Here is a 22,121-nt window from a genome sequence, read left to right on the forward strand (position 1 = left end):
TTTGTGCGGCACTTAATGCGCGGACCTCCGCTTTTAATTCCTGGAACGCGGAGGAGCATAAACAAGCCAGTTATGCCCTCCTCAAAACTGTCAGAGCAGCCAAACGCCAGTACAGGGACAAGATTGAAGGACAGTTCAACACCACTGACTCTAGAAGCATGTGGCAGGAAATTTATCTCATCACGGACTTCAAAGGGAATAAAAACTCTGCCGTGAACACTGCTGCCTCTCTGCCGGATGAGCTAAATACTTTTTATGCTCGTTTCGAGGGAAATAACACCACCCTCATGGAGAGAGCTACAGAGGTTAGTTCACTCTCCATCTCTGTAGCAGATGTAACCCGATCCTTCCAACGGGTGAATATCCGTAAAGTCACGGGTCCAGATGGTATTCCGGGCCGCATCATCAGAGCGTGCGCGAACCAACTGGCTGGTGTTTTTACGGATATTTTCAACCTTTCCCTCTCCTTGTCTGTGGTCCCCACATGCTTTAAAATGTCCACCATAGTGCCTGTACCAAAGCAATCCAAAATCACTTGCTTAAATGACTGACGTCCTGTTGCTCTAACCCCAATCATCAGCAAATGCTTTGAGAGACTAATCAGAGATTACATCTGTTCTGTGCTGCCTCCCTCACTGGACTTACTGCAGTTTGCATACAACTGCTCAACTGATGATGCCATTGCATCTACACCACACACTGCTCTCTCCCACCTGGAAAAAAGGAACACATATGTGAGAATGCTGTTTGTAGACTACAGCTCAGCATTCAACACCATAGTGCCCTCCAATCTTGATGAGAAACTCTGGGCTTAAACAGTTTGCTGTGCAGCTGGATCCTGGACTTCCTGTCAAGCAGATGCCAGGTGGTTAGAATGGGTAGCAATATCTCCTCATCACTGACCCTCAACACTGGAGCCCCGCAGGGCTGTGTTTTCAGCCCACTCCTGTATTCCCTGTACACACATGACTGTGTGGCAACACATAGCTCCAATGCCATCATTAAGTTTGCTGATGATATGACGTTGGAAGGTATGATCACTGACAATGATGAATCAGCCTACAGAGAGGAAGTGCACACTCTGACACACTGGTGTCAGGAGCACAACCTCTCCCTCAATGTCAGTAAGATCAAGGAGCTTGTGGTGGATTTCAGGAGGAAAGACAGAGAACACAGCCCCATCACATCAATGAAGCACCGGTGGAGAGAGTCAGCAGCTTCAAGTTCCTCAGTGTCCACATCACAGAGGAACTCACATGGTCCGTCCACACTGAGGCCGTTGTGAAGAAGGCTCACCAGCGCCTCTTCTTCTTGAGATGGCTGAGGAAGTTTGGAATGAACCACCACATCCTCACACGGTTCTACACCAGCACTATAGAGAGCATCCTGACTGGCTGCATCACTGCCTGGTACGGCAACAGCACCTCCATCAACCGCAAAGCCCTGCAAAGAGTGGTGCGAACTGCCAGACATATCATCGGAGGTGAGCTTCCCTCCCTCCAGGACATCTATACCAGGCGGTGTGTGAAAAAAGCTTGGAGGATCATCAGAGACTCCAGCCACCCGAGCCATGGGCTGCTCTCACTGCTACCATCAGACAGACAGTATCGCAGCATCAGGACCCGCACCAGCCGAATCCATGACAGCTTCTTCCCCCAAGCAATCAGACTTTTGAACTCTTGATCTCTCACGATCACTATACATCAGCACTGCACTTTATTAATCTTATAATCTTATATCTCACAGTGGACTGATATAAATATATTCTCTCTTAACAACACACTGGCAACTGACTATCAGCTGACAACCTAAATGTCAATACAGCACAATACAACATACTGTATATTTTATATAATCCATTTTTATTGTATACTGTGTATTCTATATTGTGTGTATGTGTATTCTATATTGTGTGTATTGTATACTCTACATTGTATATTATTATTTGTATATTGTTTTGTGTAATTATGTGTATATTAGATATGTAAATTGTGTTGTGTAAATCTGATGTTTATTGTAAATTGGTATATGTCTCATCACTGTCATGACTGCTATGTTGCTCAGAACTGCACCCAAGACTTTCACCCACTGTTGCACTTGTGTATATGGTTGTGTGACAATAAAGTGATTTGATTTGGTGATGAGGGCTGATGAGTATCAGATGTGCATGATTATTAAAGTGTGAAGGCTGAGTGAGTGAGGGAGAGCCTGGCGTGATCGTGACACAACCTGACAAAGTCTACGGTAACTCAGATAACCACTCTGTACAATTGTGGTGAGAAGAATATCATCACTGAATGCTATTCTGAGATGTGTGTTGGTGCTGTTTTGGCGGCACAAGGGGGACCTACACAATATTAGGCAGGTGGTTTTAATGTTGTGGCTGATTGGTGTGTGTGTATATATATATATATATATATATATATATATATATATATATATATATATGTGTGTGTGTGTGTGTGTGTGTGTGTGTGTGTGTTGTGTGTGTGCGTGCGTGTGCATGTGCGTGTGCATGTGCGATTAATTTGAAATCTTGTAGCTTCAATGTCTGTGCCCGTCATAGTAAGGAAAGGCTAAGAAATATTTCTAACATTCTATAAATCGATTTTAAAAAACTATCAGCAGATTAATTGGTTATCTGCCTTTTCCACCACCTTAGTTATCGGTATCGGCAAAATCCACTATTGGTCGACCTCTAGTTCAGGTTGCTTGTCTGACTTTTAAACTGTTACACATAATTAGGGCCCAAGCACAGGAATTGCGGAGGCCCTATTGTTCTCCTAAGGATTATTCGGGGGCCAAGCACCAAAGGTGGGATCCGTTAGGATTTTCTTATTATTATTTTTTCTGACCTAAAAGCGAATGGGCAGCAAAGACCGTAAGCCCTAGAGTCACCAAACTTGTCAGTATGGTCCCAAATCCCAACCACTACTCAGGCGCATACACGCACACCCATCTGACTCTAGGTGGCACTATAATAAGCACTTTTACGTTTTGGCTCATATCTCTGCAACCGTGAGGGCTAAATGTAAAAAATTTTTCCTCAGATTTCATTTCTGTCTATAAATGTTTTCTGCCATTTTGATTTTTTTTTTAAAACCTTCTTTTTCGAACTCCTCCTAGACCGTTTGCCTGATTGGCATGGAATATGGTATACATCATCTACAGACCACCTTGATAAAAAACAATTCAAAGAATTTCGAAAGAAATTAGCGAAAGAGTTCCTTCGGTTGAACGTGATTTGAGTAATTGATCAATATCTACTGAACGCACACTCGAAACGTATCCAAACTTGGTATAAGTAGTCAGGAGGACATTTTGAAGATGTATGCAAAGTTTCATACAATTGCACCACTAGGGGCGCTACAACTAAAAAACTGTCTTAACTTCGCAGCCATTTGAGTGACAAAGTTCAAATTAAATATGCATCTTCTTTGCTTCAAGTGATAACATATTCTTAAAAAATCGATTCGACAAATCAACCAATCAAATTTCAGCACCTAATAACTCTGTAAGGGACTCGACTTGGAGGCGAAGGTAGAATCCATATGCAAGAAGTTTATTACAATCAGCAAAAAAATCCAAGACACAAGGCAGAGATGTAATCGTTGAAGCAGGCAAAGTAGTCATTACACAGGTAATCAGTCTAACCAGGCAAACAGAGAAAAACAGTAATCCAATATCCGTAATCCAGAAAGCAGGCACAATGGTCATAACAAGTAGGCAATAAACAGACAATGAGAATAACGCTTGGTAAGGCAGTGAAACTGGCAATACTTCGCAAACTCACAATGGAGAAGCATGGCTATTTATATAGTACAAACAGGAAGTCACCAAAAAGAAACGGTATAGTGTCAGTATTCGGGAGAGGGCTCCCTCTGGTGGTCGGCTGAAGGGATACCAGCCTCATTTGTTACAGTGAGTTCATTTTGCTCCATTGATGTATTCGAGGTTCTTATGGTCAGTGATTACTTGGAATGGATGGACAGAACCTTCAAGCCAGTGGTGCCACACTTCTAGCGCAGCCTTCATGAAGAGTAGTTCTTTATTTCCAACATCATAGTTCCTTTCAGCTGAGTTCAGTTTTCGGGAAAAGAAAGCACAGGGATAAAGTTTACCAGAGTTACCGTTGCGTTGAGAGAGCACTCCTGAAGCATCCACTTCCACAATGAACGGTTGGTTAGGATCTGGGTGCTTGAGAATGGGGGTGGTAATGAAACTTGTCTTGAGAGTGTCGAAGGCCTTTTGAGCAGAGTCACTCCATAGTAGCTTGGGTGGTTTTCCCTTGAGTAATAACATTAAAGGGGCAGAGATGAGACTGCAGTTGCGGATAAACCGCCTGTAGAAGTTCGCAAAACCCAGGAAATGTTGTAGCTCCTTAACAGTGTTGGGTCTTGGCCACTCTGTGACTGCCAGAATCTTGGAGTCATTCATCTAAATGCCTTTATGACTGATGATATACCCAAAGAATGTTGTATGAGTAAAGTGGAACTCACACTTCTCTGCTTTCACATAGAGTTGGTGTTTCAGAAGGCGGGAGAGGACCATGGAGGTCAGCTGAAGGGATACCAGCCTCATTCGTTACAAACTCGTATTGGGAATGGCCAACATTCATGAAACTTACTGTACACAAGCAGGGTGGCTACACAAATCAGTATATCAAATTTTGTGACAATCGGTGGAGCTTTAATTAGCTAATTCGCTTTTTTGCGAATATCTTCAGAACCGTATGGGCTAGAATAAAATTCTAAAGCTTTTCTGAATCCATCAGTGCCCCCCAATGATACGATCACATGAATTTCCATTTCTGCAAAAAATGTTTTCTAACCTACTTTTTCTAACTTGTCCTAAGCCGTTTGACTGATTCGTACGAAACTTGGTATATATCATCTACAGACCCTCCTGGCAAAAAGTTGTTCATAGAATTTTTATATGTCAAATCGTTCCAAAGATATAAACAAATATGTTTGGGGGCGTGGCATATGATGACTAATTAGCATGTATCTTGTGATAGCAATTTTCAAACATAACAAACCTTTGTACACAATGACAAGAGAACATTCTGAGTTAACATGCCAAGTTCATTTTTGATGCTAGGGGGCACTGTTACTTAAGAAAATCCTAATTTTTCAACTGTGCTCAAAGCAATTGAAATGTAAAATCAAAATAGCTGTGTCCACAGCATTTGCTGGATCTTTTCTGTCAAATTTGATTATTTTGGTCATCTTGCCATATGTGCTTGGCCCCCCGACAATCACCACTTGAGGCTATATTTAGGGCCCAAGCACTGATTATTATTATTATTATTATTTTCAAGATTTTCGGTACTTTTGGGGTATTTAACATACATGAAATCTCTTGAAAGTTTTCAAGAATTTGAAAAATGCATGCTCTGGAATTTGAAATACTCCTCCTAGGGATTTCATGTTACAGGTACCAAATGTGGGCGATATCATGCCAAGACATTGACGAAGTTAAATTGCAAACAGATTTTTTATAAATCGAATGATGTTGCCATGGCAACGTGATAAATAATGTCAAAAAATGGGAAAAAGTAAGTGTCTCATATCTTCTGCATGCATCATGTGATTTACATAAAAATGTTGGTCACATTGATGTGGCTATTGTGGGTCATGGTCATAGTGCCACCAACTGGCGGAAGGAAGTGTGGCACTTTTAACAGACTTTGAAATATCCCTTTTTACCTGAATTGCTTAAAAAAACTGAATAATGTCAAGACTTTTAATGTCAAGACAGATTTAAAATTCTGAAGGGATTCTTGATATCTAAAATACTGTTGCCATGGCAACGCATTAAATGTCATTATTCCTTTTTATGTATATTCACATGCTTTTGAGGTACTTATTTTCATAATATTTTGCACACACATCAGAGTTGTCAGCCATTAGGCCTGGGCAAAAGTTAACACATGGGCATTTCTGGGGAGCTCTGTAGTGCCACCTTTTGACAAAAGTGGTGGGGTCAGTTTCTTCTACAGTAACCAAACTTGCTACATATATTGTTCTCATCAAGCCGGACAACTTTCAAAATTACAGTCATTAGCTCCACACAACAAAGGCGGCTATTTTGGATTGAATGTGTATTTTTTGAAAATTGCAGGCCCTGAACTTTTGAATACTCCTCCTAGGGGATTCACGTGACTGGCACCAAACTTAGGCAATATTATGCCAAGACATTCTTTAAAATAATATCAAGATACTGCTGATGTAAAATTGTAAAGGGGTCTTTGATATCTTAAATACTGTTGTCATTGCAAGTGAAAGCATTTTTTAAAGTGAAATAAAAAATCCATAGAAGTCTAAGTTTATTGTAATGAAAATGTACTGCACAAATTTTTTGTTTTTATATATAAATAAAATATAATAAAAATATTAACTGAAATGTAAAAATTCTAGAAAATCAAAACCATAAGTCTAACCCAGTTCTGAGTGGCAATTAACTTGAGACGCAGTACCAAAAATGTCCAATAGAGGGCAGCCAAGCTCCATTGATGAATGATTCCCAAAATATCACTTCTCAGTCCCTCTAGGATTTTGCGGGTCATGTTTAGAAGGGATCCCTCTTTCATCAGCTTCCTGCACATGCGCAGTCTGTTATGTATAGTCTGTGTAACTACATCCTTCAGTTAACTATGTTTATCAAAATAATGACAGATAAAGTGAAAGATCTGTTTAAGATGGCTAGCAAAATAACATCATACTCATGAACTGCTTTTAATTTTAAACAACATAAGCATTAATTATACAGTATTAAGAAGACAGCAGCATATGTTCTGCAGTGTTGTACTTGAGGAATCAAGAATGGGTAGCAAGTGCTCCTCGATGCTGTGAGTTCCACAGTTTGCGCTTTTTTCCAGTCGAATCCCATAGGAAAATGCAAACAAATGTGTCCCCACTCAAGATATACATCCACTGAGGTGCAGATGCAACCTTTGTTAATTAAAATATAAAGATTCATATGGACGGATTAGAAGGTTTAACCTCTTATGCAATGAGCTAATTAATTACCACTAGACCACCCAGTCAGACTCCTTTTACCAGCGCTGATTGATGTACTTTTCCACTGACATACAATATCTCATGACCGACAATAGCACACATACAGATGAAGTTATCAAATGTATTATGTTAAATATTTATTTTAGAGCTTGAATTGGTCATCAAGAATGAATTTTTATCAAAGCAGACCATTTAAAATAATCTTTTACTTGCGCTTATCATTACTGTGTGACTTGAAACGGCATGTATCATGAGCATGTCGTTGTTATTTTGCTAGCTATTTTAAACTGATCTTTAACTCTATATGTCATTCTTTTGATAAACACAGTTAACTGATGAACACAGTTACACATACTTAGACTATACATAACAGACTGCGCATGTGCAAGAAGTTAACAAAAGAGGGATCCCTTCTAGACACGACCGATTTTGCGATCTTGCAAACTCAACCAATCCCTGCATTAGTTGCGGTAGCTTGCAGTTTTTTATAATTCCCACAAATTTTCTGTAAAAAACGCAAATCTGAGGGAATCCCATCGCTTTCCTTCATGTTTGACAGCGGCAAAACAAATGCTTGAAAAGCCTGAAGCAGTCACAACATATCCAAATGCACAGCTGCTGTTTGTATCATCTCCATAGTAACAGTGTAAGCATCTCCTCCACGTTGAGCGTTCACTATCAAAATCCTTCTAAACTTTCACGGGACCACAGACAGCACACATACGTCCAGGGTTGGGAGGGTTACTTTTGAAATGTATTCCACAACAGATTACAGAATACATGCTGTAAAATGTAATTTATAACGTATTTTGTTAGATTACTCAAGGTCAGTAACTTATTCTAAATACTTTGGATTACTTCTTCAGCACTGGTAGATTTTTTTCACTTGTTTTGACTATAAAAACTCTGCCAGTACAGTAAGACAAAATACACGTTAAAAATACATTCTCTGAAAAACCTAAATATCTTATGCAGTGTTGTTTCTAAAACAAGATAAATCAAAAGGAATAGGAAAACAATACAAAATTATTATCAATAATAAGATTTTTGCCCTGATATCAAAGGTCTTAGTAGAAAAAAAAATTATGATACAATGTGAATTTATTTGATAAAAAAATATGATCATTCCTGGTAACGTGCATGTAAAATGGCTAGAAATAGCATATTAGATTAGCATAAAGCTGACAGTTTGCACAAGGTGTATTTCTATTTCTTCTGCTTCAAACTTACTTCAAACTTACTTCTCTGTCTGCTCGTATGAATGTAACATCATAAGAAAGTGTTTCACCGCTGTTCAAATGCACTTTGGATCGCATAATTTATATGTATAAATGTTTTCCATCTGAAAGGACTAAATATTAAATGAAACAAATGACAATAAAATGCAAAGTAATCTCTTCAGTAATCAAAATACTTTTTGAATGTAACTGTATTCTAATTACCAATGATTTAAATTGTAACTGTAGTGGAATACAGTTACTTATATTTTGTATTTTAAATACGTAATCCTGTTACATGTATTCCGTTACTCCCCAAACTTGCATACATCACAGCTAGAGTTTAATCTTCACCCTGCGTGCTGCGAATGAGACACAAAAAGACGTGTTTATACAACGAATCATTAACATTCACTTAAAATCCCCATTAGATGTGTAATAAAATGTGATTAGAATTTGAAGTGCTATTAATACAGTAGGCTACAAATCTGAAAATAGCAATATATGCTGAACACTTTTATGCTGAAAGTAAATGTTCATAAATATTTGTACTGATATAAAAATGTCTGTTATATAGATATATGCAGTATACAGAATATGACAATATGACAAAAATTAAAATTTTCATATATGAAACATGTTTTTTAAACACTTGTGGAATTTAAATGTGTATATAAATGCTCAAATATATGAACTAATTGTATTTGTTCGTATATGGCCATGTACCAGATTTAAATATCAGACAATGTGGGGGGGTCATGTGACGCCATGCAAGGAGCGGACGTGTGAGCAACGAGCTCTGCGCACTTTGCTGAATTTTCGATTATTCTCATGTTATAATCTGGTGAAATTTGATACACCCAGTTACACATTTGCCCTTTGTTGCAAAACATGGCAAAGAAGTCAAAATCCTCGGGCTCTGGAGACATTAAAAGACACTTACGTGTTCAGGATGAAAGCCCCGACAGGCCTACAGACCGGGGACTCGATTTGGATGGCGCGGCACGAGAGGAGATCCAGCATCAGTTGTCCAACATGTCGGTGATGTTGATGAAGATTCTTGCTGACTTGGAGGATCTCGCTGTAATACGTCGATCGATTACGGCGATGGAAACAAAATTCTCTGAGTTAGCTACAAGAGTGACTGATGTTGAAAAACGAATCGATTTTCTGGAATCTTCCGAGAGGGAATTAATCGCTAATCCGCCCATGACCAAAGTTGATTTGGAACATCTCCTTGAAAAGCTTGAAGATCTTGAGAATAGAAACCGCAGGAATAATGTTCGAATTGTTGGAATTCCTGAGCATGAGTAGGGCAGAGATATGGTGAAATTCCTAGATTAGTTTTTCCTGAGTCTACTCGACATAACAGGCCACAAGCTGGAAATCGAGCGAGCTCACAGAGTCCCAGCTCACAGATCTGCTGAGGGAGACAGGCCCCGATCGATTCTGGACAGATTTATGAGATCATCCAATAAAGATCTTGTGTTACGCCAGGCGAGGAGCAAAGGGAAGCTTTCTTGGAAGAACCATAATATTTTCTTGTTCCTGGACTTTGCGAGTTCGACAAGAGAGAAACGCAATTGGTTCAAGGAATACAAGAAACTCTTACATCAGAAAAAGTTCTCGTTTGCTCTAATGTTTTGTAACGTCTGTGTAAGATCAGTGATGGCTAATTACACTTTGTTTGAAAAAAACTTTGTTTGAAAAAAAACCTTTTAGCCTTTTGACATTTGCATATAAATTACTGACCTGGCCTCCACGTTTACATTTATATTGGTGCTAAATTGCAGATGGTCTTTATCACTATCAAAAGGATGCTAAAACAGGTCTCCTCTGAAGTGTCTCCATCAAGCTTCAAACACATTCCACAGAAAGGGGGGTGACCCCACCCCCCCTGCCCAGGCACCTGAGCAGTTGTCTGTCTCCAGTAATTCCAATACACGTCACACACACACCTAAAGACATTTTCTCTATTTAGGCCATAGTAAGCAGTTATAAATGTATCTGCTATATGCATGTGTTGTATGTATATTCCCCTATTATATTAACTTGGTTAAAACCCTTTACTTGTATTAGTTAGACGTTAAACGCATATATTCAAGTGTATGAGTGTATCTCTGCTTTAATATCGTCTGGAGGTTACCTTCTTGGTATCAAAATGATCTTCTCTTTATTTCTCACACCATAATGGGTGACCCCCATGACAGGCACCAGAGCAGTTGTCTGTCTCCAGTAATTCCAATACACGTCACACACACACCTAAAGACATTTTCTCTATTTAGGCCATAGTAAGTAGTTATAAATGTATCTGCTATATGCATGTGTTGTATGTATATTCCCCTATCATATTAACTTAGTTAAAACCCTTTACTTGTATTAGTTAGACGTTAAATGCCTATATTCAAGTGTATGAGTGTATCTCTGCTTTAATATCGTCTGGAGGTTACCTTCTTGGTATCAAAATGATCTTCCCTTTATTTCTCACACAATAATGTACACCATGTGATCGTGAAATGCATCGAACAATTCTTACTATGTTTTGAATTAAAAGCTGCACTAGCGGTCCAGATCAGCAATAAAATGCGAATGGGCCATAAACGGAGACAAAGGATGTTTCTCCCGCTCAAAATGCATGCCTCTGATTGGCCACTCCACCCACAAAATGGGTGCGGCAATGAACTATCAAAACTCCAGAGCGCAGACTAATCATCGCTCAAAACTCTTCTTCTTGAGACCAACACACTCCAAAACTCTCTCTTGAGTTTAACCTTCTGGCAGTGTTTACCTTCAAGTAACTTTGTGGATTTCCTGCGGACTTCTTCAACTCACTCCTAAAGAAATCGTCGAGAACCTCGTCTACCGCATCAAGACTCTTATTCAGCAACAAACCAATGCAAGTAACCATTTACAACTGATTAGATGCGCGTTTAAGTTTGAACCCCTTTTAAGGTGAATTGTGCCTCTGATGATTCTCATTTAGGTTGTGGTTAATTGATGTGAAATATTGCCATTCTGTGCTCTCTGTCTCTCTTTTCCTTACATTCCTTCATTCTATATATGTATGTTTTGCTTAGTTTGTTTGTATGTTAGTTATAGTTTCATTTATTAAATCCCTTATATTCACGATTGATTGTCTCTGTGTTCCGCTCACAATTCAAAGTCACTGAATGTTGCTCCTTGCTACATGCTAAACTACTGCTAGCACTGTATAAGTAGGAAGGCTATTGTTCCTTGGCCAGGAAAGTAATCTTCCAAGAGTTGATAAATAATTATATTGTCTGCTCGCTGGACGGACAGATCAGGTAATTGTAATATCGATTCTGCTACAGTTAATTCTAAGATCTAATCTAAATATTTATTATTAATTATAACCAGTTATAATTAATTATAAATAATTCCCTTTTAAGCTAATTTGCTACAGTTTCCTGCCAAAATGAGAATAGAAACGAAGGTCGATCGCAAAGTATTCACATGTCCAAATCAGGCAATATCTTTTATAGAATCAATGTCTGAGTAAACCATTGGATGTTTCTCATGTGAGTGGGCCTGACTCACTGTACTTACACTTGAGGAAGCTGGGCGACATTTTGGGTTTTTTGCATTGGCTCCGCCGTGTGGCTGGAGCTTGTTTTGTGAATAACACTTTCCTTAAAGAAACTTTTGCATTTAAGTTCCCGGACAGATTGAGAGTGGACACTATGGATGACTGCAAAATATCAACATGCTCACACAAAGGATGTCTTTTATAAAGCTGATGGATTGTGTAAGTCATGGTATATACTTTTATGCAGCCTCTGAGTGAATTGACTCAATCATCCGGGGAACCGGGATGCCGGTTTTGTTTCTTTTTGTATTGGTTCCGCCTAGTGGCTGGAGCTTGTTCTGTTGAATAACATTCCTTTGGAACAGCTGTTGATTCATCTGTTCGTTCTTCGTGCTTACTCCTCCTGCTGGCTGTGGTTTGTTTTGTTGAGTTTTTTTTTGTTTGTTTTTTTTATGAGACATTGGAATGATTACGTCATCCGTTGAACTCATAACAGCCAGCTCACTGAACATTCGTTTGTCTGTCCGAGGAATCTGAACGGTTTTATATCAGCTGGAATTTGTTTTGTGGAAGATCACATCTTTGAGACAGTTCTGTGAATGAATATACACATTCTTTGTGTTCATTCTTCCTATTGACTGGGTTTATTTCACAGAGTATTTTCTGTTATGTAATTTTGAATTGCAAAATTGAGCAATCCGATGGCAAAGTTGTCGTGGGGACTCGTGGGCGTTCATGGATCTTTTGAGTCTAGAGGGATTGACGCCGGTTGGCGCTGTCGTGCGTGGGGTTAATGTGCACATCTTTCTTTTTTCTGTTTGTTTTGTTTGGGGGGATGTTTGGGGGTTGATTGTTTCACTAATGGAGAATGTGGTCTTCATAATTGTGTTTTTGGCACACAATTTATTTTTTCTATTATATAAATATGTCAGTTGTTAATATAAGTGTACTGTCTCTCTCCACATGGAATGTGAATGGGTTGGGGCACCCCATAAAAAGAAAGAAGGTTATTTCTTTTCTTAAACGTAAGAAATATGATATAGTGTTTCTTCAAGAAACACATCTCCCCGCAGGAAGCTGAAAAATTTGGGAAGATATGGGGTGGACATGTTTTCTTTAGTGCTGGCACAAGTAAGAGCAAGGGAGTCATTATATTGGTGAATAAACATCTACAATTCAAATGTCTCAAACAGATTAAAGATAAATTAGGAAAAGTAATTATTGTTTTTGCTGAAATTCAAGGGCAAAGGTTGATTTTGGCTAATATTTACGCACCTAACGCTGATGATCAGGGCTTTTTTATAGATCTTGAAGGGATGTTGCAAACCGCTGGCACCCTTCATGATATAATATTGGGAGGAGACTTCAATCTTTTGATGGATTCAGTCCTTGATCATAGTGAAGCAAAAGTGTGTAAGCCCCCTAGAGCAACACTGATGCTTCACAGGATGTGTAAAAATCTTGGTCTTTCGGATATTTGGAGACTTTTGAACCCATCCGGTAGGGACTATACATTTTTTCCAACAATCCATAAGATTTATTCTAGAATAGATTTTTTTTTTATATCCAAATCCCTAATTTCATTTGTTGTTGATTGCTCAATTGGAAACATATTAGTCTCAGATCACGCCCTAGTGTGTTTAGAGGTGATGCCACATATAGAGAAAAATAAATCATATAGTTGGCGCCTTAATGTATCCCTTCTGCAAAATCCTGATTTCCAACAAATGTTAAAGACTGAAATCAATGTTTATATGGAGACCAACTGGTCCTTAGTATCCTCTGGGGACGTGGCTTGGGAGGCACTTAAAGCAGTTCTTAGGGGCCGGATCATACAGTATGCCTCATTCATCAAAAAATCCAAAGCACGAGAACTTGTGGAGTTGGAAGGAAATATTAAAAGTGCAGAGGCAGAGCTGAAGCGCCGTATGTCAGCTGATGGCCTCAGAGAATTGACGCAATTGAAATATAGATATAATACTATTTTGTCGCGGAAAGTGGAGTTTTGGTTATTCAGGGCAAGACAGTCATACTTTGAGTCGGGTGACAAAGCAGGGAAGCTTTTGGCTAGATATATAAAGCAGAGAGAGTCTTTTTCTACCATTCCCTCAGTGAAATTTTTACCTCAGCCATTGATATTAATAATGCCTTTAAAGAGTTCTATATTGATCTTTATAGTTCCACGTCTTCGTCCACTGATGAAGATATTAGAAACTTTGTGGAACCATTAGAACTCCCTAAACTGACGATTGAGCAAAAAAACTCTCTTGATTCTGAGATAACCTTGGAGGAACTTGACGAGGTAATTAAGTCCCCACCTACTAGCAAGGCTCCGGGGCCAGATGGTTTTGCTGCAGAATTTTTTAGATCCTATGCTACAGAACTGGCTCTACTTTTGTTAGAAGTTTATACTGAATCATTAAAGAACGGAAAACTTCCTCCAACCATGACACAAGCCCGGATCAGTCTGATTCTTAAAAAGGACAAAGATCCAAGGGAGTGTAAAAGTTACTGTCCAATTTCCCTGATCCAACTAGATGTAAAAATATTGTCAAAAATTTTGGCTAATCGATTAAGTAAAGTTATGACATCACTTATACATATAGATCAGGTGGGGTTTATTCAGGGCTGCAGCTCTTCTGATAACATCAGGCATCTCATCAATATCATGTGGTCAGTAGCGAATGATCAATCTCCAGTCGCTGCCATCTCACTTGATGCCGAAAAGGCATCTGATATGGTAGAATGGGATTATCTTTTTAAGATTTTGGAGTTCGGGAGTACATTTATTGGTTGGGTTAAGTTACTTTATAGACACCCTGTAGCAGCGGTACAAACAAATGGATTAATCTCAGATTATTTTATTTTGAATAGGGGCACTCGGCAGGGTTGCCCTCTTTCCCCATTATTGTTCTGTCTTGCCCTGGAACCATTAGCAGCTGCGATAAGAAAGGAGGATGATTTTCCAGGGGTGGTGGCGGAAGGTGCGCCGCATAAGCTTCTGCTTTACGCAGATGATATTTTATTATTTGTCTCTGAACCTACTAGATCTTTGCCTTGCCTCCACAGAATTATTAATTCCTTTTCCAAATTCTCAGGATACAAAGTCAATTGGGCTAAATCCGAAGCTTTGGCTTTGACAGCATACTGCCCAGTAATGGCTTTTCAGCCGGGCGCCTTCCAGTGGCCCAAACAGGGCATTAAGTATTTGGGGATTTTATTCCCAGCAAATTTGTCTGATTTAGTTAGTTAATTTTGACCCTTTAATATAAAGGTTTTCGAGCGATGTCAGCAGGTGGACTTCATTACATTTATCGATGATTGGGAAGGTTAATGTTATAAAAATGAATTGTATTCCAAAATTTAACTACCTGCTACAATCTCTCCCTGTAGATGTCCCCCTCTCTTATTTCAAGAAATTTGATAGCATAGCGAAGTCCTTCATTTGGAATGGTAAACGTCCCAGATTGCATTTTAATAAGTTACATAGGCCGATAGACAAAGGAGGGCTAGGCCTACCCAAGATTTTGTTTTATTACTATGCGTTCAGTCTCAGACATTTGGCTCATTGGTCACTTCCACCTGAGAGAGCCCCTCCCTGGTTTGTTATTGAACAGGCAGTTCTTGCCCCTATTTCGCCATTACAAAGCATCTCTATCAAACTAATCGGAAAAGTTAAGTTACACCCCGTTATTTCGCATTTACACTCGGTATGGACTAAAGTGTCCAGATTGTTTAAATTGGACACTTATTTAAATGCTGCCTCGAGCATATGGCAGAACCCAAGACTGTGTATTGGCAAGTCTCCTTTCCTCTGGCCGGAGTGGATTGTGAGGGGGGTTGCTACACTCGGTGACCTATATGAAAGTGGTGTGTTTAGATCATTTGAAAACTTGGTCCAACATTTTGGGATCCCCAGACCTCAGTTTTACAGGTATTTACAACTGCGCCACCTGCTTTGCACTATTTTTGGGAGTAGCACACATCCCCCTAAGGAGGCAGATGCTTTGGGAGAGGTGATTGCGGCTTTTGGAAAAGGTCATGAGGCATCAGTGTACTACTCCCTGTTAATTCAGAGTATGGGGGACGGAGCCTTAACTTCTCTCAAGAGAGTATGGGAGAAAGATTTCAACTTGGCATTGGAGGAGGGAGTGTGGGCTAAGATTCTTAAAAACGTTAAGTCTGCATCTAGTGAAGCAAGGGTGCGTCTTATACAATTCAAAATTTTGCATAGATTTTATTGGACCCCCTCTAGACTGTATAGGCTTTGTCTTAAAGACACACCCACCTGCTACAGATGCAAATTGGAGGATGGAGACATGGCCCATGTTTTTTGGTGGTGTGTCGAGATCCAGAAATTCTGGTCAAAGGTTCAGAATTTTGTGTGTGACGTGGTGGGCACTCAGGTTTCATTTTGCCCCAGACTTTGTGTTCTGGGCGATGGGGCGGTCATCGATGTGGGGGATGGCCATATAGGGAACTGGGTTCTGACATGTGTGATGATCGCCAGGCAGGTTATTTTGAGGGGTTGGAGGTCAGCTGGTGTGCCCCCATATCCGGAATGGTGCACGGAGGTGGGGAGGGTGGCAGCTTATGAGGAGGTGTCCTCTGGAAGACGGGGTGGCTTGGATAAGTTTGTTCGGAAATGGGGCAGGTATTTGGAGTTTTTGGAGGGCTCTCGGGTGGGGTGTGGAGAAAGTAGTGTATTATAGTTTGTATGATTATTATGTGTGCGTATGTATGTATGTATGTATGTGTATATATATGTATATGTATTTATGTTTGTATATGTATGTATGTATATTGACCACAGGGTTGTTTTTTTGGGGGGGGCGGGGTCGGGGAGGGGGGGTTGTGGGGTTTAAATGTTGATTTATATATATATGTATATATATGTTTACATTTCATTGTAAAAAATAATAATAATTAAAAAAAAATATCAGACAATGTAATAATGGCAACAGTCCTAATTACTAAATCCTCCTTTGTGTTTTTAGCTTACAGATTTATTGTGTCTATTTTAAACTTAGATAAGTTTTCTTGCAATCTCTGAGGCAGTAATTTAATACAAAAATAATTAAGGGTCTTCCAATACCCACAGCTTTCACCTAAATGTATGGACCTCTGGTTTTTGATAAAAGGCCAATGAAAATTGGCCAGTGGTATTTGCATGCCACTCCCCCGGACATACGGGTATAAAAGGAGCTGGTATGCAACCACTCATTCAGATTTTCTATTCGGAGCCGAACGTTCATGCTCATTGAGCTGAATAGCACTGTTCATTCACCTCTGCTGGATCTGACAGCGCATTTCAGCGGCTTCTCCCTCCTCTGCACTGGTGCACTGCAGAGAACGCCCCTGGGCGCTTCGGCAGAAAAACTAGAGAGTATATTTTCTGAAAGAGCATTTTTCCCCTCTAAAAGAGTATATTTCTCTGAAAGAGCGCACACACGGAACGTCTTTTTAAAGACGCGTCTTTCTAAAGATGCCTTTCTGATCGTGTGTTATTCCTGGTTGCGGTCGTTTTCTCTCAACTTCAGATGGTCATGACGTGTCTGGGCGTGACCCACACGGAGGCCACTCCATCCCCTGGTGGAGGGCCGGGTGGAAAATCTTTTGTTGCCTTTTCGTTTGATTTCGCCACACGCCCAAGTGGCTGCGGTACCCAACAGTTCAGCAAAAGAGCGGCTTCCTTCCTCCCTGGGTTACATACCCGGTGTGTACGGTCGTCACCATGACTACCGTCCACAGGCTTTTTCTTGCAGGATTGGCGCTCCAGCGGTGCCCTTTCCGCCCCTGAGCACCCAGCTGTGGCACACAGCCGCCCCCGATGTGACAGCCTCCACGGGTTACGAGGACAGGCCTCTTTCTCCCCTGTCTCAGGCTGTTCCGGGGGTGGTCACAAGGAGCCAGGTAAGTGCTTCGATGTCCCTAGACTCAGCACGGCCATGAGGTGCTGTGGCACCTCGCGCTCCGCCCCGCCGCAAGGCCCCACCTGCCGGTACGTCCAACTACGTTGTCCCCTTGGTCCCCCTCGTGCGGAATTTGGACGCATGGCTTGCGCTTTCCAATCTGTCGCGGTGGCTGGTCCGAACCGTCCGACTCGGCTACGTGATTCAGTTCACCAGGCGCCCGCCCAGGTTCAGCGGTATTCACTTCACCTTGGTCAAGGGCGAAAACACTGTCACCCTGCATGCGGAGATCGCTACCATCCTACGGAAGGACGCGATAGAACCTGTCCCTCCAGCCGAGATGAAGAAAGGGTTTTACAGCCCCTACTTCATCGTACCGAAAAAAAGCGGTGGGTTGCGGCCAATCTTGGACCTGCGAGTACTGAACCGGGCTTTACACAGACTCCCGTTCAAGATGCTGACGCAAAGACGCATTCTAGCGAGCGTCCGGCATCAAGATTGGTTCGCGGCGGTAGACCTGAAGGATGCGTACTTTCACGTCTCGATCCTTCCTCGAGACAGACCCTTCCTGCGGTTCGCGTTCGAGGGTCAGGCATATCAGTACAAAGTCCTCCCTTTTGGCCTGTCCCTGTCTCCTCGCGTCTTTACGAAGATCGCAGAGGCTGCCCTTGCCCCGTTAAGGGAGGTGGACATTCGCATTCTCAACTATCTCGATGACTGGCTAATCTTAGCTCACTCTCGAGACGTGTTATGCGCACACAGGGACCTGGTGCTCTCACACCTCAGCCGACTCGGGCTTCGGGTCAACTGGGAAAAGAGCAAGCTACTCCCGGTTCAGAGCATCTCTTTTCTCGGTTTGGAGTTGGACTCAGTCTCCTTGACAGCGCGCCTTACGAACGAGCGCACCCAGTCGGTGCTGGCCTATTTGAAGGTGTTCAAGCAGGGAACAGCGGTTCCACTGAAACTTTCAGAGGCTCCTGGGGCATATGGCATCCTTGGCGGTGGCCACCCCAATTGGGTTGATGCATATGAGGCCGCTTCAGCACTGGCTCCAGACTCGAGTCCCGAGATGGCCATGGCGCCACGGGACATACCACGTGGCCATTATGTCGGTCTGTCACCATCTTTTCAGCCCTTGGACTGACCTCTCATTTCTACGAGCAGGTGTTCCCCTAGAACTGGTCTCCAGGCGCGTCGTGGTCACGACAGACGCCTCCAAAACGGGCTGGGGAGCTGTTTGCAATGGGCACACAGCCGCCGGCCTCTGGACAGGTCCGTGACTGCATTGGCACATCAACTGCCTCGAGTTACTGGCAATTCTGCTCGCCCTGCGGAGGTTCCAGCCGTTGATCCAGGGCAAGCACGTGTTAGTTCAGACGGACAGCACGGCAGCGGTAGCATATGTCAACCGCCAAGGCGGTCTGCGCTCTCGCTGTATGTCACAACTCGCCCACCGTCTCCTCCTCCGGAGTCGGCAGCACCTCAAGTCGCTGCGAGCCACTCACATCCCGGGCAACCTCAACACTACAGCGGACATGCTGTCATGTCAGGTTTCCCTCAGGGGAGAGTGGAGACTCCACCCTCAGGTGGTCCAGCTGATTTGTAGTCAATTCGGACGGGCACAGGTGGACCTGTTTGCCTCCCAAGAATCCTCCCACTACCCGCTCTGGTACGCCCTCACCGAGGCTCCCCTCCGCATAGACGTGCTGGCACACAGCTGGCCCCCCGGACTACGCAAATATGCATTTCCCCCAGTGAGCCTGCTTGCACAGACTCTGTGCAACGTCAGGGAGGACGAGGAGCAGGTCATCCTGGTAGCACCCTACTGGCCCACCCAGACGTGGTTCTCGGACCTCACACTCCTCGCAACAGCTCCCCCCGGCAAATTCCCCTGAGGAAGGACCTTCTTACCACCCGCGGTGGTAGACACGATCACTCAGGCTAGGACCCCCTCTACGAGGCGCCTGTATGCCTTTAAGTGGCGTCTATTGGCTAAGTGGTGTTCTTCTCGACACGAAGACCCCCAGAGATGCGCAGTCGGATCAGTGCTTTCCTTCCGGCAGGAGAGGCTGGAAGGGAGGCTGTCCCCTTCCACCTTGAAGGTGTACGTTGCTGCCATAGCAGCACACCACGACGCAGTTGACGGTAAGTCCTTAGGGAAGCATGACCTGATCATCAGGTTCCTAAGAGGCGCCAGGAGGCTGAATCCCTCCAGACCGTGCCTCGTTCCCTCATGGGATCTCTCCGTAGTTCTTCAGGGTCTACAGAGAGCCCCCTTTGAGCCTTTGCAGTCAGCCGAGCTTAAGGCACTCTCCTTGAAGACTGCCCTCCTGACTGCGCTCACTTCCATCAAGAGGGTAGGTGACCTGCAAGCATTCTCTGTCAGCGAAACGTGCCTGGAGTTCGGTCCAGGTTATTCTCACGTGATCCTGAGACTTCGACCGGGCTATGTGCCCAAGGTTCCCACCACCCCTTTTAGGGACCAGGTGGTGAACCTGCAAGCACTGCCCCAGGAGGAGGCAGACCCAGCCCTGTCGTTGCTGTGTCCGGTGCACGCTTTACGCATCTATTTGGATCGCACGCAGAGCTTTAGAGTCTCTGAGCAGCTCTTTGTCTGCTTTGGTGCACAGCGGAAAGGAAGCACTGTCTCCAAGCAGAGGATTGCCCACTGGCTCATTGACGCCATAACTATGGCATATCTCACCCAAAACATGCCGCCCCCGGTAGGGCTACGAACCCATTCTACCCGTGGTGTAGCGGCTTCTTGGGCCCTGGCCAGAGGTGCCTCTCTAACTGACATTTGCAGAGCAGTGGGCTGGGCAACACTCAACACCTTTGCAAGGTTCTACAACCTCCAGGTGGAACCAGTTTCGTCCCAGGTAGTGGCACGCAACACAAGCAGATAAGCACGGGATAGCCGTCCGGGTGTATCACTTGCACATAGCGCCTTCCACCTCCTTTTGAGCTGAAGATGTGTGCCGTTAATTCCCAGTAGTGTTCACAAAATTTGTTCCCTGGTTGACTTCCTCCGAGCCCTGTGGCAGTCGAGTTTTCGGAGAGACTCGCTACCGGCCCAGTATATGCGCTAACTAATAGCCTGTTCTGGGGTAGGTGCTCCGCATGTGGCGGTTCCCTGTAAGGCTAACCCCATGCGATCTATATCTTCCGCTAATTCATTTCCCTGCTGGCAAACTGCGTCTTCCTTGGGCAGAGCCCCTCTGCCCCAGTCTCCATGTTTGTAGTAACTCCTCCCCCATTGGGCAGGATCTACCTTGAAGGCTCTCCACGTGGTTGGAAAGACCATGTAACGTATTCTTCCACTTAAATATCCCTCCTCTCTTGGGGCGAGGAGTGGTCTCCGCGGTGTCCTCCCCTTGGGAGGGACACCCCCCGACTAGACCTGGCGGCCCAGTCGGATAATCCCCCTTCTTTTTTAGGGAGTGGAAAAAGAGAAGGGGAAAAGAGGCCATGACTGGGTTAAGCCTGTCTCTATCTTTGGGTAGTCGACTTGTCCCCAGAAAGGGCTGTTTGACACTCATAACTGTGTTGGGGGAGGTTATGTGTCGACCTGGTGTGCTGGCTATGAGGCACACAGCAAGGCTGCCCACCGCCAGTTCACGTAACACAGTTCAGCCTTGTGGCGTTTTGTATAGGGACCCCTAGTGTCACTACATCGACACCAACATCGAGTGAGTGACAGATAGGGAACGTCATGGTTACTGGTGTAACCTCCGTTCCCTGATGGAGGGAATGAGACATTGGTCCCTCCTGCCACAACACTGAACTACCCGCTGAAATGGCCGGACCTTATATCGGCTCCTCAGCGTAAAACCTGAATGAGTGGTTGCATACCAGCTCCTTTTATACCCGTATGTCCGGGGGAGTGGCATGTAAATACCACTCGCCAATTTTCATTGGCCTTTTATCAAAGACCAGAGGTGTCTCGGGCTCCCAAGAGTGACCCCTAGTGTCACTACATTGACACCAATGTCTCGTTCCCTCCATCAGGGAACGGAGGTTACACCAGTAACCATGATGTTTTCACTGCAAAACAACCCCCCAAAAAATGCAGCAAATTGCATCGCAAAATTAGAGAAAAACCGCAGCAAATTCAGCAATTTTGTAATCCCAGCTAGCCAAATTACGTGGCCATTTCCTAACTGCACCGTAATTTGATGACCAAACTTTCATCGTGGCAATTTAACAGATAACGTTGTGACAACCAGAAAAGTACAATTCTTGTATTCCTGTAACTTTGGAACGGTGCCAGTCCGTCATGATGACGTTGTGGCAATGTTGTGGATTAATAGTGTCGGGGGGTGGGTGTTGGTTGGTCAATGGTTTTATTAAAAAAGTTCTCGATGTCAAAATAAGGTGCACCTGGCGCAGGCTGCAGAAGGCTGAAATCCAGCGAGCCGCAAT

This window comes from Myxocyprinus asiaticus, chromosome 21 (assembly GCF_019703515.2).
Source record: "Myxocyprinus asiaticus isolate MX2 ecotype Aquarium Trade chromosome 21, UBuf_Myxa_2, whole genome shotgun sequence".
Classification (NCBI taxonomy): domain Eukaryota; kingdom Metazoa; phylum Chordata; class Actinopteri; order Cypriniformes; family Catostomidae; genus Myxocyprinus; species Myxocyprinus asiaticus.